The sequence below is a fragment of the Panthera tigris genome, chromosome B2 (assembly GCF_018350195.1).
Source record: "Panthera tigris isolate Pti1 chromosome B2, P.tigris_Pti1_mat1.1, whole genome shotgun sequence".
Classification (NCBI taxonomy): Eukaryota; Metazoa; Chordata; class Mammalia; order Carnivora; family Felidae; genus Panthera; species Panthera tigris.
In genome coordinates, this window is record NC_056664.1 from 144373859 (window position 1) to 144389552 (window position 15694).

The 15694-nt window shown below is 39.4% G+C and overlaps 1 protein-coding gene and 1 long non-coding RNA gene across 3 annotated transcripts in view; one reads left to right on the top strand and one right to left on the bottom strand.

The window, feature by feature from the left end:
* Positions 1–15694, bottom strand: part of PRKN (parkin RBR E3 ubiquitin protein ligase) — a 1336804-nt gene that overhangs the window by 690493 nt on the left and 630617 nt on the right. The window lies entirely within an intron of this gene.
* LOC122238811 lies at positions 5866–15641 on the top strand. Its single transcript, XR_006217999.1, has 3 exons — positions 5866–6300; positions 7417–7464; positions 15475–15641. It is a non-coding gene; the product is annotated as an uncharacterized LOC122238811 (long non-coding RNA).

The following is a 15694-nucleotide window of genomic DNA, read 5'->3' on the forward strand; positions in this document are numbered from 1 at the left end:
GTTTTGCCCAGTCCTCGACACATGCTGACTTACTGAAAAATGACAACTGTTACAAGTAATATTTCTTATTTCTCAAAATAGAAGTCCCTGAGTAGGGCTATTTTTAATTTAGTAGACAGATAAGCAGTAATTGGTCAGTTCTAAGGCATCCGACTCAGCCCAGTGCGTTTTTCATTTTTTAATTTTTCTCAATTTCCCTGTTACTCAGCCATTCCCCAGGGATTATGTCACTTTCCAGAGCATGTGGCTTGTAACTCTTTTAAAGCATATATTTCTACTCATGTAGCAAACATGGTTCTCCATCTTCCTCCACTGGATTTAAGGCTCCTATGCTTCTCAAAAGGCTAAGCACAGTGCTGCGACTAGAGCCGAGGCCCAATAACGCAGTCATTAAATAGTGAACAGGGAAAATAATAAAGAAAAAATCCTTTGAACCAAAATATTCATCTACTCAACAAATATTTATCGAACATATCTTTTTTTTAATTTTTTTTAACGTTTATTTATTCTTGAGACAGAGAGAGACAGAGCATGAACAGGGGAGGGGCAGAGAGAGAGAGAGACACAGAATCTGAAACAGGCTCCAGGCTCTGAGAAGTCAGCACAGAGCCCAACGCGGGGCTCGAACTCATGGACCACGAGATCATGACCTGAGCTGAAGTCAGAGACTTAACCGACCCAGGCACCCAGGCGCCCCAGAACATATCTTAAAACCTGATAATATCGTCATGGAAAAGAAAGAAGGATCCTTTATCCTGTAGATTGTGTGGAGTTGCTACAAAAGCCAATGTTACAAATGAACTGAGCAACCTGTTTTTCAAACAGATTACATTTTTAAAAACACCCATAGCAAATATTGGTGATATGTAAAACAACAGGAACACACATACCCTCCTGGTACAAATATAAAATGGCACAGCCCCTTTGGAAACCTTCAGGCATTTTTGATAAAGTTAGACGTAACTGAAAATGATTTGAGTATTTCATTTTTACGTAATTACCCAACAAAGATGAAAGCATGAGTCCACATAAAGAACTGTATACAAATGCTCGTAATAGTTTTATTCATAATAACCACCAACTGTAGACCACCGAAACATGTGTTAAAATATGAATGGATAAACAAAATGTGGCATATTCATCCAATGGAATATTATTCAGCAATAAGTATCATGTTACTTACAAATGTAACACGGATGATTCTCAAAATGATGCGAGTAAAGGAAGCAAAATATGCAACAGAATATGCTACATGTTCCACTTACGTAAAATGCAAACAAACCTACAGCAGTAAACAAATCAGTGGTAGCTTTGGGTGGGACAGAGCATGGAAAGCACTACATAAGAGCATGAGGAATCTTTGGAGGAGTTTTATGGACTGAATTGTGTCCTCTCAAAATTTACATGTCAAAGTCCTAACTCCCCTACAGAATGTGGCTGTATTTGGAAATATGGATTTTAAAGAGGCAATAAGTTAAAATGAGGTCATTAGGGTGGGTCCTAGTCCAATATGACTGTTGCTTTTATAAGAAGAGGAGATTAGGGCATGGACACTCACAGATAAAAGGCCATGTGAACACACAGAGAAGACAACCCATCCACAAACCAACTAGAGATGCCTCCGAGGAAACCAACCTCAACAACACCTTGATCTTGGACTTCCAGCCTCCAGAATTGTGAGTAAATAAATTTCTGCTGTTTAAATCACCCAGTCAGTGGGACTTTGTTATGGCAGCCCCAGCAAACTAACGTAAAGGTTAACGGAAATGCTTTCTATCTTAATTGTAGTGGTGGTTTTATGGGTTTACACATGTGCCAGAACTCCTCAGATTGTACCCTTTAAATAGAGGCAGTATATTTTACACAAATTATTTCTCAGTAAAGTGAAAAGAAAAGGGGAAAAATAACAGAGATGTGCCAAGGGAATTCAGTGAGGGAAGGAGAAGAAGAATCTTTGTATCAAATGGCACTTGAACAACTGAGTATCAATATCTAAATCCTTTCCTCACTCCATACATCTTCTAGAATAAAACAAACAAGGACATCTTGACAACCTTGGAACAGACAGAACTTTCTTATATGGACACAGAAGGCTCTAACCATAAATGAAGACATTTATAAATTGAACTTCAAAGAACATTAAAAACTTCTGCTCATCCAAAGACACTATTAAACATGAATATACATGCCACAGACTGGAAAGAATATTTGCAATACATATATCTGTCAAATAATTCATTTCCAGAATAAAGAACTTTTAAAAGTCAATGCTATAGAGACAAATAGCCTAGTTCAAAAATAAACAGAAGACTTGAACAGACTATTCACAAAATAAGACATGCAAATGGTCATATAAAAGATGACAAATACCATTAATAACAAGGAAAATACAAATTAAGACAACAAGATACAATTTCATTTGATTTAACTTTTTAGCCACTGAAAAGTGCCCAAAAAGGCTGAAAATACTGAATGTTGGTAAAAAGATTAATCTATAGTGATGGAAATCAGGAGATGATTGTCTTCGGGATAAAGGAGTTATTGACTGGAAAGAGGCATGAGGGAAATTTCTGGAAATGTTCTATTTGATTGGGATGATCTGTCAAAACTCACAGAACTAAACCCTTAAAATCTGTGCATTTTATGGAATGTAACTTATTCCATGAGTTAAAACAATGAATCAACAAATATTTTTGAAGCCTTAATTCTCAGTAGCTCTGCGACCTTGGGGAGGTTCCTTAACCTCTCAGGGATCAGCTAGCCCAGGCCAAATTGGGTGATAATAGAATTTGCCTTATAAGAGTGTTGCAAGGATTGGATATAAAATGGTTAGGCTAGGGGCATCTGGGTGGCTCAGTCAGTTAAGTGTCCGACTCTTGATTTCATCTCAGATCATGATCTCATGGTTGTGAGATACAGCCCTGTGTGTGGCTCCATGCTGGGCTTGAGTCTGCTTAAGATTCTCTCTCTCTTTCTCTCTTTGCCCCTCCCCACCATCTAAGTAAATAAATAAATAAATAAGTAAATAAATAAATGTTAGGCTAGTGTCAGGCACATATTAGGTACTCAATTAATGTTAACCATTTCCAATTTACCATTCAGCAGCAGCCAGACTTGATAAAGGGACAAGGCAATTAGGAGTGACAGCCAATATGGTTTGTTAATATTAAATTGTGTAATGAAATGATTTTCCCTTAAAAAATACATCTTTAGTGATTTTCCCTTGTAGCCTTTGGAGATAATAGACTATAACTTTTCATAGGCTCCGCCCACTGTCAATCAAAACAAAAGACTAACCAGCTCTATGGCTTTGAACTGGTTATTTCCATTCACCATCAGGCTGCAGAATTCCTGAAGTCATGGACTGTTCCAACTTATATCTACATGCTTTGCTATGCATAGCAAAACATAGTGAATACTCAAAAATACCTTAAGTGAACCAGGCTTTAATTTTCTCATCTGTAAAGCTATGAAACTGAAAAATGTGTGTTTTCTAAAGCTATTTTATGTTTTCTTTTTTAAATAGAATACATTCCTTAAATGAAATGGTTTGTAGAACACAAATGTATAAAACAAATAGTAGGCCCACTATGGTTGAAGATGGATGGGTCCTCAAAATGCTTGCCAGCTGCCTCTTCCCTCTTTGTCCTGTGTGACGTCCTTAAAGTACCTCCCCACATAGGACAATTTAAGATCCCAAGAGACTCTTACAATAAATCATGGGTATGCTCCAGGAAGAGTTTGCGGTAGGTAAAGAATCTGACAGAAGATGGTTGAATGAAATCCTTCAAAGACTATCACATTCTTTTCTTTGACGTGATACGTATTCATTATGACTAAGATATATGCTTATTAGAAGATATATATTACACTCTTAAAACTGTTTATTGAATCACTGATGCAGATGTTATCTCAGTGAGAACAAATATCTTTCTTCACGTTACAACACGTGCTGTGAGTTGTCTCTCAGTATCTCCTCTCCTTTAGGAACATAGATTTCCTGATTTATATCTGAGAAGGTGGCACCTGGAAAAATGACTGTATTCCCAGCCTCCCTGGCAAGTGTGGCCCTGTGACTAACTATATCCCCCCTTGTTAGCCAAGGGGATATAGCAGAAATTTCCTGTGCAACTTCCAGTCGCCTTTTGTCCTCATCCATTCCTCTACTGTTCTGTTCGTAAGATGCACATTGTACCATGAACCACAAATTCAAAGCTATACACAGCAGAGCCACAATACAGAAAGAGTCTGGGTTCCTGACCCCGGAGAGTGTCATAACAGTCCTGAATTCCTTACCTGAACTTTTACATGAAAAAATTTTTTTTTCATTTTATATCACTCTTATTTTGAATTTTCAGGAACACTGTCAAACCCAGTAGTTATTGTTACAACTACTAAATTAAATTTGTTGTAATAGCAAAGTCAATGGAGCACACAAAGCAGTAATAATTTTCTAGTGTTATCTAAAAAAATCAAGAAGTTCTTTGTTTCTCATACATGGGGGTGCTGAGATATAGGGAGACAAAGAAGTCTAAACTCTCATTATATAATTCATCTAAACTTTCATTTTTAATTCATCAAGGAATGACCTTATTTATAAGTTTACAAGTTTTAAAAATATCAGAATTTGACCTCAAAAACCCAAATGTTTTAGAAAGCATTAATCATTTTGATGAAAATATTCATAAAATGTGTTATATATTCCATGCCTACTTTAGTAGATTACATTTAATATGTATGTGGTGACTTAGGTTTCTAAAAAAGAGCTACCATATCATGAATATATGCTATTAGCCAGAGGCTCTGGTTGGTACCACACAGACTTCATCTGCAAGTTATATAAAACAAAGAAGGGTAGGCATTCCTTTACCCATTTTTAGATGGAAAAACTAAGGCTTAGAGATGCTAACAGGCATGTTCCAGGATACATGTTTGCTAAGTAGTAAAGTCACTTTATAAGAAAAGCATTCATTTCTTTCTTTACTTTTGGTCACAATTAAAAAAAAATATGTCAAATTAATAAGCATTTCTTATGGTATTGTTTTACTCTGAATACACAGTGATGTCTTTGCTAACTGCTTCAAAATGTTGTGGCCCAACTCGGAAGGTAAAAAGTATTTGTGTTTTTAGATAACTCATTTGCCTTCCTTCCTCCTCCCTCTTCCCACCTACCTCCTTATCCCCACCCCCTCCTTGTCCTCCTCCTCCTCCACCTCTTCCTCCTTCATTGATGCACCATCAGAAGACTCATCTTTAATGAGCGGTATGTTTAACATTTACTTCTACCATCTTGGTGGGGAGGAAAGTTGTAACTAAATCTAATACTTATAAAAGCAAATACCAAAAGAACACACACACACACACACACACACACACACACAAGGCAAACACAAAGTTAAGATTCTGCCATGAAAAAGTGTGTGGACTTTTTGTAATTTATATATGTATATTACATATACTTATTTTGGAATTTACATATATACTATACATGTATTACATATATACATGTATATGCATACATGTATTACATATACATATACATATACATATACATATACATATACATATACGTATACATACTGAGGCCCTTTTGCTTATATTCTGTTTCTCTGCAGGTTATTTAAGAATTATGGTTTTTTTTTCTTTTAAAGTCTTTATTGTTAACAGGCTTTTTGACATACATTGTCTTATTTGTTATCTCAGAAAGCATAGGAGAGATTGCACCTCGTGTTAGTTTTCTACGGCTGTGTAACAAATTACCACAGATTCAGTGGCTTAAACCAACATGTGTCTATGATGTCACAACTTTTGTGGGCCATCACCTCATGCTGGCTCCACTGGGCCCTCTGCTCGGGGCCCCACAAGGCTGTCAGCAAGGTGTCGGCACGGCTGCTCTCTCATCTGGAGGCTTGACTGGAGAAGCGTTAGTCGTCATGCTCTCGTGGGATGTTTTCAGAATTAATTTCCTTGTGGCTGTAATTGTAAGGCTGCCAGCTTTCATCCGTCTGCTGACTGGAGGCCTCCTATGGTTCTTGCCATGTGAGCTTCCTCAACCCGGCTGCTTACTCCATCAAGCCAACAGGACCATATTTGGTCTCGTCTCCGAAGACGTGGTCTACCACCATGCGGTTAAGGGGAATCTCGTGTAAACGGTCAAGGGAGCAGCAGACATATTGTCGTCACCTTTGCCGTTTGCTCTTGGTTGGAAGGCAATCACCAGAACCACTGGCATTCAAGAGGAAGGGATTTCACAAAAGCATGGATGCCACAAGCTAGATGATCACTGGGGGTCACCTTCAGGTCTGTCACTGCCACATTTATTTTGCAGATAAGAAAGACTTCTCGCAAAGTTAAAGTTTGAGAAATGATAATTCAATATGTGACTCTAATAGCCAAGTTCTCAGGCTATTTCTTTTTTTTTTTAACATAAACACAATTTTCAATTGAAATATGTGAATATTTGAACACTTCCCTGGAGTCATTCTTTTAAACTTTTAAGTAGAGAATGTAATATTACAGCCGAGGGAGATATCACAAAATAAATACTGAATGTGACCAGAGAGTGATTTTCTATTTATTTTGGCAAGTTAAATTGGAAGAGATTAGTACACAAAAAACAAACAAATATATTTGTGCTTGATTTAGTGTATCTACTCTTTTTTTTTAAGTTTTTATTTATTTTTGAGAGAGAGAGAGAAGGGGAGAGAGAGAGAAAGGGCACGCACAAGTCGGGGAGGGGCAGAAGGAGACACAGAATGGGAGGCAGGCTCCAGGCTCTGAATTGTCAGCGCAGAGCCCAATGCAGGGCTCGAACTACGAACCATAAGGTCATGACCTGAGCTGCAGTTGGGCACTTAACTGACTGAGCCTCTCAGACACACCTTAGAGCATAAACATCTTACACACCTTTAGCTCTGAACACCTAACTGCAAGACCCAATTGCAAGCTGCTTCTGTCGAGGAAAAGACCACTAAAGACTCCATGAAGGGGCTCACTGTTCACTTATTAGCCCAGTTGTATCTACAAATGTTTTTAAAGCAAAAAGAGAATTATTAGGAGGTGAATTAGAACTTAAAGAAAATAAAAGACCTTAAGAAGATGACTGTTTAGTCCTTACAAATATTTTTGTTTCTGATTCGGATACTGTATGAATAATAATTAACTCTTTTTTGAAAGGATTTTATATGGGGCAGAAGGAAGCAGAAGAAGGAAAAAAGTGATTTAGTGAATTCCAGCCAATAAGCAGGGGAATAATGATCATTATAAAAGTAATGGCAAAGCCATCTTCTTGCCTCAGTACGAAACTGGGTGGTTTACAAAATTTTCCCACATCAAAGCAACCTTGATTCTCAGTGAAATTCTGTTAATTCTATGCCTTATGGAGATCTGAGACCTAATGTGCTTATTTGTTCACAGGTTGGGGGTAATCACAGGACTGTTCCTAAGAAAATCCTGCCCCTACATGTAAGTACTCACCTGGCTTTCATGTTTAGCTACATGGGCATATCTTAAAGAGTATTGCATTTTCATGAAAGGGTGTCCATTTTTTACACTGATTTGTTTACCATAATAACATGGATCTCTTCCTATTTCATAAAATGGAATATCTGAAGTTCCTTGCTTTGTTGGAAAACAGCCAAAATTTTAATAAAAGTTTGGTCCAAGGCTGGGTAGGGCTTGGTGGGTCAGCTTTATTCTATTCCATGTATAGTCGGCTTAAATAGCCCAACTACAGGATGAACGGTTCACTTTCAACATGGCTTACTGGCTGCCAAGTTGGAGGCTGAATATGAGCCCAGTGCAGTAGGCTCACATCTGTGGTTCTCCTCAACCACGGCCTTTCCAGGGGATGCTTGTGCCTCATTAGAACATGGTAGATGTTTCCCAAGAGTGACAACTGTGAGAGAGTGGAAAGAGAAGCTTCCAGTTTTTTCAGACCTAGGCTGAACATGGCACAATGTCATTTCCACCATATTCTTTTGGTTAAACAGTCACAGAGCTCAGATTCACTGAAGGTTGGTATTTGAAGGGGAAAGCTCGCATGGCACCCTTTGTCAAATTTAGGTTTGGCAAGCCATTGACCAAGAGTCTACACCTGAGCTCCTCAACAGCACCCTTAGAAAGCTGTCTGATGCTAGTTAAGCTGTCTTTTCTGCTACACCTCCAGCTTTTTGATCTGTTTTCTGACAGTATAACCCAGTTAGATTTCCTTTCGTTTTTATTCAAAATATCTGGATGATATATTTTCTACTAAAAGTCTTTAAGTATTTTAATTATTAAGAAATAATAATGTGCCGTATCAGATATGGTTTATGGAGACAAAAATAACAAAATAGCACCAATTTCAAGTGTTCTCTGATAGCCCATCAGGATCTCTCTTGTTTACTATCTGGTGACAGGCATAAGCAGACAGTATCTGCACCCACGTGTAAACTTACCAATGACTTCCAATTATTTAATGTAATTTCTCTGGTCACTAAAGACACTCTTCAGGATTTTTCAGAATTTGAAACAAACACCACATGCACGCATCTATTTCTTAAATCATATTCACTTGATGCTAATTTTAAGTCATTGTGGTCATAAGTTCATTTGCTAAATTATGCACCTAATATGTGACAGGTATTTTTGTAGACTGGAGATAAAACATTGAACAAGACTTTTCCAGTTAGGAGGACAAAAGTGATTAAACAAGTAATCAACACATGGATTCTTTTTAAAAAAAATTTTTTTAAATGTTTTTTATTTATTTTTGAGACAGAAAGAGACAGAGCATGAGCAGGATAGGGGCAGAGAGAGAAGGAGACACAGAATCCGAAGCAGGCTCCAGGCTCTGAGCTGTCAGCACAGAGCCTGACGCGGGGCTCGAACCCATGGACCATGAGGTCATGACCTGAGCCCAAGTTGGACGCTTAACCGACTGAGCCGTCCAGGCGCCCCCACACACGGATTCTTTGAGGGCACGTAGGAGGGACCCTTGATCTAGACTTTTGGAAGGACTATTATTTATGCTGAGACCTGAGAGACAATTAGGAATCAGTCAGGAAGAGGAAAGTTCCATGAAAGAAAGGATTATGAGCAGGGAAAACAGGTCCAGACACCACCAATCCCTAGATTGGTTTCTGGGATATATATTTGCAAGATGATATTGATAAGTAGCTCACAAATAGCTACTTCTATGCAATATTCTAAATAGCTACTATTACCATGCGATGACATGGTTCAATGAAAATAAACGATAAAATGTAATTGTATGCGAGGTACTGATTGAAAGGGATGGGGATGCCGCGAGGATGAACAATGTCTTAGTACTTTTTTAATCAGACTGACTGGATTTCAAATCCTGTTGCCATTACGAGCCACATCACGATGAGGAAGTTATTCAGAACATCAGTTTCCTGTGTGTAATGTGGGAATAACAATTGTTCATGCTACATCATAGGGTTTATGGTTAGGTAATAGTTAATACTCAATTATTACATACTATGCACATAGTTAATATTAAATAAATATTAGAAGGTGCTGCTAAACATCCAGAATATGAGAAAAATATGATCTCAAAAGAGCACCCCAGTAGACAAAGATTCAGAAGATCTAAGTTCCAGACATGATTTCACTGGAGTTTAAGCTAATCATGTTAACATTTTTATGCCTCATTTTCTTATCTGTAACTTGTGGGTAATAAAGTGTCGGGCCAAATAAAATAACGAATGAGCTAACTGATGTGAAAACCCTTTATCAGCTATAACAGGCCATGCAGATATTAGTCAGTAAAGGGACAATAGAGCTCTGTGTATTCTTAGACTGTCTAGTTGTAGAAAGTGGCGGACTCCTATGTCTACCTCACTTTATACAAGCCCAAACATAATGTCACTTCCAAGTAGAAGAGATGCTTGATACATAATGTTGCAGCTGCTGCTCGCATCGGCAATTAACCAGAGCAAGTGTCTATGCTTGTATCGATTATCTGATGCTGCCACATTAGCTCAACAGCTGTTTAAACAGAGTATCTCAGCTGGCCTTGGAAAATCTTCCCAAGAACTGGGGTATCTCTATAGCTCATACAACATAATTTGGCATGATGTGGCAAAAAACAAATTTCCTTCTGCTACTAAAATGTTTCTCATATCTTAAAAAGTAAGCATTTCATAACCAAATACTCGCTAACATCCTTTTTCCCCTCTGAGAAATTATTACAAGAAAAAACGTCACGTCTCTTTAAAGAAACTGCATTGTTATAAGTGAAACAACTCTTGGTCCCCTGCACTACCCAGTCAATCACTGCCATTATGTATCGAGAGTCCCTTCATGCAGGGCGCCATCATGCTAAATGCATTAAATGTCAAACGGTGCGCTTATCCCTCCACATTTTCCAGTTACCAAACTCTTCCTAAACCACAAGATGCCTTCAATTATATTACTAAGTGTTTACAGCTTCACTGTAGGCACATCCCCGTGATAGCAGGATTCAAACAGCAGCGATTTTTTTTGTCCTATTTCATAGAATTTAAACAATGGAGACAAATAAAGACTTACAGATACAGTGATTCACTTTTATGCACTCTTAACAGATTTAATTTAGGAGAACCATATGATTATCTTCATCTGTTCAAGCTCTCTTTACTAAGAATAATCTTGCCATTGCACGGAGGGAAATTTGCTGTGGCCCAGATTAGAGGCAGTCTCAGACAGCATAATATGTGTCTAACTGTTGAGACGGTCGTGCTCATTTCAATTCAAGGCATGTAAATCTATTTGAATAACAACATTTATTATCATGTAAAGATTCATAGTTCCCTCAGCTGGCTTTCTATCTTGATAATTATGACTGGAACTGGACTATGCTTATTGAATGAGATAAGAGGTTTATTAGATCGCTAGTGAATGCCCAGAGACTGTCGTCATCATGTAAACATTAGTTAGTTCTCAAAATAAAACACTGTGAATAACACATCATATTTTGGTGTGTACTACCCTCCTGTAAATCCCCAAGTGGGGCTGAAGTCAATCAGACGCCACTTCTCAAGAAAGGGAGAGGAAGAAATACGTAGGACATGGTTAAAACTATAAAGGGATCATAACTTAATTGATTTTTCTGTTGCTTCGACATAATTAACTTTCCATGAAGAGGTGTCAATGGGGATGATGTCTTGGCCAGTCCACAAGGCTACACACTGCTCTGTGGTATGGGTGATCTGTGCTTGTAGGACTTAGAGATAGTGAGGAAAATCACGTCTCAAGGGTCGTAAAAGGCGGTGAAATTGGAAAGGGCCCCCTCAGTCAGGCATCAGACACAGAAGTAATGAGCGGGACTCCAGTTGTACCCCAAACCCAATGGTACGACTATGCATTTATGAAGCAGGCGTTTCACCTGCAGCGTCAGCATGTGGACAGGGGTTTTGTTCTTTCCCACATTCACCTTTGTAGGGCTACGGAGAACAAGGCCTTCTTAACAAGAGGGAACCACGAATCCTCAAAATCAAGAAACCAAAATGATTCTTGGTCAAAAGAAAACCTAGATTTGTCCTTGGATGCGTTGGCAAAGGCATTTTTTTTTAAAGCAGGGATCCGTTTAATACGCATTGACCATTTGGTCTTGTGTATAAATTTCCCTCCAAGCCTTCTCACTTCAAGATACTTCTATGATTCCCTTTCCTTCCTTCTCCCTTTCTTCCGGGACTCTGTTACCATCAAGGTGCATTCACTGCGAAAAATCACTTCAGCCTATTTATTTGTGGGCTAATGAGAAATGAGAGAAAAAGTCTTAATTCTAAATTAAAACAACTACATTTGCAGTTATCTGAACTTTGTCAGGACCAATTCAAACTGGCTGAAGTTCACACCAAACATAATTTAAGTTTTCCTACACCTATGTGTAAGAATCACCCTCCCCCCATTATTTCATCATTTTCCTCCCCTTTAGCTCAACATTTTGACATAAGAAAATGAACAGTTCTAAATGTCTTTGTGTGTGTATTTCTTTCATCAAGTGAAATACAAAAGACTGTTGTGGAAGAACAACTTAGATCTTGGTTTTAAATCATTTTATTTTATTATTTTAATTGTATTTTTAATTTTTTAATGTTTATTTATTTTGGGGGGGAGAGAGAGAGAGAGAGAGAGAGAGAGAGAGAGAGAGACTGAGCACAAGTGGGGGAGGGGCAGAGAAAGAGGGAGACACAGAATCTGAAGCAGGCTCTGAGCTGTCAGCACGGAGCCTGACGCAGGGCTCGAACTCACAAACCGTGAGATCATGATCTGAGCCAAAGTCAGACGCTTAACTGACAGAGCCACCCAGGAGCCCCAATCATTTTAATTCTCTAATTCTATTCTTTTGAAATAGTACTTTTGGGGGAACATTTTGTTTTTAGTTATTTATATTTGAGAAAGAGAGAGCGAGCATGCAAGTGGGGTAGAGGCAGAGAGAGAGAGAGAGAGAGAGAGAGAGAGAGAGAGAATCCCAAGCAGGCTCTGCACTGTCAGCACAGAGCCAGATGCAGGGCTTGAGCTCATAAACAGTGAGCTCATGACCCTAGCCGAAGTCAGAGGCTTAACTGACTGAGCCACCCAGGCGCCCTCTAGGGGAACACCTTTATCTCCCTACATTCTTGCCTTTGCTCAGAAAACTGGACTCCCGTCTTCTTCCCGATGTCCCCACTCATGCACTCAACGGTCCACACGCTTTCTCTGTGAGGAGCTGTGTAGTTTCACCCAGTGGGAGAAGAGGAGGCAAACCACTGCTGCTGCAAGTATGCACTGTGTTCCCCAGACTAGCTTCATCGGGAGCACGGCCTGTGTGGATGTCTGTTGAGTCAACATCCATTTCTCTATTGGTTCAAAAGCTAAAGGAGGGAGGGATACCGTTGACTGACATTCTACAACCTCAATGACAGCTACAGTGATTGTGTCCTATGAGCACAGCTGTGCTGAGACCTCACTGTCCCTCCACATACTAGACCCGTTTGCAGGCTGTTCTTTGGTTTGAGACGTCACCAAACCTCGCCTCTTCCTCTGGTTCCGACCCGAACCTAACACACGTCTTGCTAGTCCCACTAGCTGCAAAACCACTCGTCGGCCTGTTTTCATTCCCAGCATACAAAAGCTCCTCTTGAGGACACCCTACAGGATTTCTACCGCCCAGGTGGCTCTGCCCCATCATAGCTGTCAAGGTGTTCTGCTCATTCTCCTGATGGAACAAAATTAACGCAAGTAAAATAGATAGAGCCGGACAAAGACTCTTGTCAGTTAGTCGGGCTAATCAGTTCCCAAAACAGTCCCTGCTTCCCTATTTACTGATAACTCTTCCATGAATTACCAATTTTTAACAAAACTGAAAAATCCAGATGGTTTATGAGAAGGAAAACAAATAAAAGTTTGCTTTAAAATATTTGTTCTTTATTCACAAGACTATCTCTGCTTATAATAAATTGAATCTATATCAGGTTCTACATCAGGTTAACACCTCAAACTGGCTCCATTTAAAAATACATGGTAGGGGCGCCTGGGTGGCTCAGTCGGTTAAGCGTCCGGCTTCGGCTCAGGTCATGATCTCACGGTCCGTGAGTTCGAGCCCCACGTCGGGCTCTGTGCTGACAGCTCAGAGCCTGGAGCCTGTTTCGGATTCTGTGTCTCCCTCTCTCTGCCCCTCCCCGGTTCATGCTCTGTCTCTCTCTGTCTCAAAAATAAATAAACGTTAAAAAAAAAAAACTAAAAAAAAATACATGGTATCAGCCAACAGGTCAAGGCTTCTGGCTTCTGATATTCAATATTCTCTTGTTTTTCACGGTTACAAATCTCATGACTTCAGAACAGGTACACAATCTGTTCAAATGCATCCCATAGATTAGAACTATTGATTATGCTTCTTGAAACTAGTGTGCTAACTGAAGGCATGTTCATACTTGATTTCAATACACTCCACATTAAGAAACACTCAGAGAGGTGAACTGTGACAGGAATCAAACTCAGGAATCGAAAGGCAAAGGAAAATGCACAGGATGTTTCTCACCCAAAATTACACTCTGGTTTAAGGAAATATTTTCTCAAAACCATTTTACTTAATTCTAGCTAATTCAGACCACATCTACCATCACTTTATCCAAGGCCAATAAAAATAGTAACATTTTAACTGGAACTTTGCGTCAAACTTTTCCATGTTTTCTAATGAGGCCACTTCTGTGGACCACTTGACGTGGTCTCTGCCTTCTACTCAAATGACTCAGCACAGGTGAGCTGTCTTGGGCAACAACATTCATCTTGGCGATGGCAAATGTATCGGAAATAAATACTTGTGCCTAAAAGCCCGTAAACTTACAAAAAAGATTTCTGTTTTTCCCGCGTGAATAAGATAGGGCAGTTATAACCAGGAAATGTCATACGGAAAGAATACTATTATACAATTTTCCAAATTAAGACTTGAAAAAAAAAAACGGAGCAAGATCTGACTGGATAGACTCATAACCCGACTCACCCCACCCCCTTTCTATCCTATCTTCACCTAAAATCACAAAGCCAGATGTGACTTAACCTTCCCTCGAAAGAAGAGGCTGGCAGACTGGGAATGGCGAGCTCTGACAGCTCATGTCCTGATGACCACGAAGGCGATGGAAAAGCTAATGCGAAACTCACAAAACTCAGTACTCAGCCCATTTGGCAAGGCAGAAGGAGCCATTCACGCACACTAACCACTGACTGCATCATTCCATTAGAACAAGGTCAAATAGAAGGTTCAAGGGAATGTAAATGCACATCTAAGAACACAAGGAATGGCAGTCTCTTGGAAAACCAGGAACGGTATTTATTCAAGAAAGATTAAGAACCCCGTAAGGCAGATTTTCCAGCTCAAAAGTGACTTCTCATTCACCAAGTTCTGTCCTCTCAATATGTGTTCGATTTCTGTCCTCCTCCCCAGTCCCAAAGCCATAAACTTATTTTGATTCCTCGTACTCTCTTTTGGAAGATGGCAATGACATATTAATGAGTGTCCTGTTTTCCATATCAGCTCCCTCACATGTTTTCTCCACACAACTGTCAGTGGGATATTTCTAAACAAAAATGAGAACCCGACCATCTCCTCTTAACATCCCCAGCAGCCCCACCCCATGCTCAGGACAGTCCGCGTTCCTGGTTTCCTAACATGGCTCGTGAAGCCCTTTCTGATCTGCCCACTTCCCTCCTCCCCCTGGGCTCTCGGCCGATTTTCTAGCCACTCCCTGCATGTGAACCCACAGGTACACATACGAGGAAATAGAGTTATGCGTTCTTTTCAATCCTCCTGGAACTTTTCTCTGTTCAGACAGTCCTTTGATTTTCCAGTCTTTGCCAGTTGGGAGGTCTTAAGATACACTTGGTGATACGATATTTTTATAGAGCCAGGATAATGTTGTGTTTGAGTTCTGTTTATTGGAAAACATATTTTTGTATTTTGTTCCCAAATATTCCTCCTCACCTACTCTCTGCTGTTGTCTATTTCAGGTACATAGACCTTAAAGAAAGGTGTCACCTTTCGATTTCCTGCTTGAAACCTCCCAGCAACTGTGTTCTAGGATTCTTCCCCAGCTATCAAGGCTGATGGGAACAAAAGTTTCTCTGCATCAAATGAAGGTGCATAATTGTGGCCACCATCTGAAAGGTTTATTAGATTCTAGTGACTCGAGTGATTTCTAAGACTGCATGTAATAGAAAAATACAGACT